Below are 2,077 nucleotides of genomic sequence, written 5' to 3' on the forward strand. Positions count from 1 at the left end.
TTTATAAGTAACTCGCAACCATGTCAGCGGTCTCAGCCAGGAGAACGAGCCGCATCTCACAATAGCTTCTGTTATGTCGTCCCCCCCCCCCGCCTCTTTCTATCCCCCTCCGTTGGGGTTGTGATTATGTAACACAGACAGAGATGTGACTTATAGTGACATACACACATATGCAAGGAAGCACACACACACACACACATTGTCACATGTACACACTGTGTTCACACACACACACACACACACACAAACACACATTGTCACATGTACACACTGTGTTCACACACACACACACACACACACACACAAACACACATTGTCACATGTACACACTGTGTTCACACACACACATAAACATGTTCTCACACAAGCTAWACTGAGAGTCTGAGGTTGCTGTCTTGTCTATTGTGGTACGATGTCCTCTGTGTACTACCTACTATATACTGTACTACTATACTGTACTACTATACTGTACATCTAATTCTGGACAATTTCATTTTTATTGTAACATAATTACATGTAAGTGAATATTTTTTCCGTTCAGATTAATTTATAATGAACTTGCTCACTGCATGATAATCTTATCTTCATCTTAATATTTACTTCTTATTGTGAATAACGACATCACATTAATATGTTTAAAGTATGAAATCTTAATTATAAGGTCCGCGTTGAACCAAATTGCAGCTTTATCCAAAATGCTATGGTGCTGATTGATCCGACGCTTAATCTGGGATTTGAGTCAAATTATTAACGATGAAGTGGAATCACCAATAAGAGGAGGACGACATGAATAAGATGGAAAAAAACCCCGTGTGTGTTTGAAGGACGGGAGTGAAGCGAGCAGAGATGGAATGAGGATGAATTGAGAGGCGCACGCTCTGATAAGCAAGCCTGCCTCTACAGTCATGGGTTATTCTCAAAGACGTCACCTCCCCAAGCAGGACACACATTCCTCTTCACCTGACCAGACAAACACGTTTTATTCTTCAACACTAACGCGAAGTCACTGTTTTCTCCAGAATGCAACGTTTAGCGTTGCATGCCATATTTTACTGCACATAGTTCAGTGATTTTGCGGACTTCTTTATGATCAAATCAGTTAAAATGAGTATCGGGCGAAGGTTGATTCTAACGTTATCGTGATGTGTTCAAATGTAAACTTGTAAAAATGTAACTTTTGGTGAGAAACAACAATTGTTTTAACAGCGATATGAAATAGATATTAAAGATGAATTATGAGCTGGTTGAATTCCTAACAATAACTTTAAAGCAGCTTAAAGTACATCATTAAAACTACTAATGACAAGATTATCTTAAAATACAATCTTTTATTTCCTCATCAGTCTTTTTCGGTGCAAATAACACTATAGATGACGACAGCAAAGTAATACAATTAAGAATATTTGATGGTTTAAGAGCGGTTGAAATATTTTTTTTGGATGGTGGGGGGAAAAAAGACATGTATACATGTGTGTATATAATATATATATATATATATATATATATATACAGTATATATATATATATACATATATATATATATATATATATACATCTATCTGTAGAGCTGTGTCATATACAAGACTGCAGCTCTCTGAGCTTTCAAAGGAAGATTAATGAATCACAATATTAGTTTTGTGTCTGTCTGTCGTCACAAGGAAGACTTTCAGTCACATCGTGATAATCGTGCCTCTAATCTTTCTACATGTCAGAGGGGAATTATGAATGCAATGCCAAGCTTCTATGCAATTTGCATGTAGGCTGAGAGTAAATTAATCATCAATGGTTGCTATTGATGGTGCTGATCAGAAGACACCACAAGCCCTCTGTGAACTTTTTATTGCGGTCTTTTCCTCTTTCCAGGGTGAAAGAGTCCCGACGGAACTCTTTCATCTTTCACACTAATACAAGTTTAAGGTTAGACGCGCTGCAGGGTCCGAGCAGGCTATGAGACGTAAGCATTCCCACAGAAAACACACACGTACTATACAGCAAACACACACGCACACACCTACACCTACACACACACACACCTACCTACCTACAGCTACACTTACACACACACACCTACACACAC

The sequence above is a fragment of the Anarrhichthys ocellatus genome, unplaced genomic scaffold (assembly GCF_004355925.1).
Source record: "Anarrhichthys ocellatus isolate YVR2014 unplaced genomic scaffold, GSC_Weel_1.0 scaffold5, whole genome shotgun sequence".
Lineage (NCBI taxonomy): Eukaryota > Metazoa > Chordata > Actinopteri > Perciformes > Anarhichadidae > Anarrhichthys > Anarrhichthys ocellatus.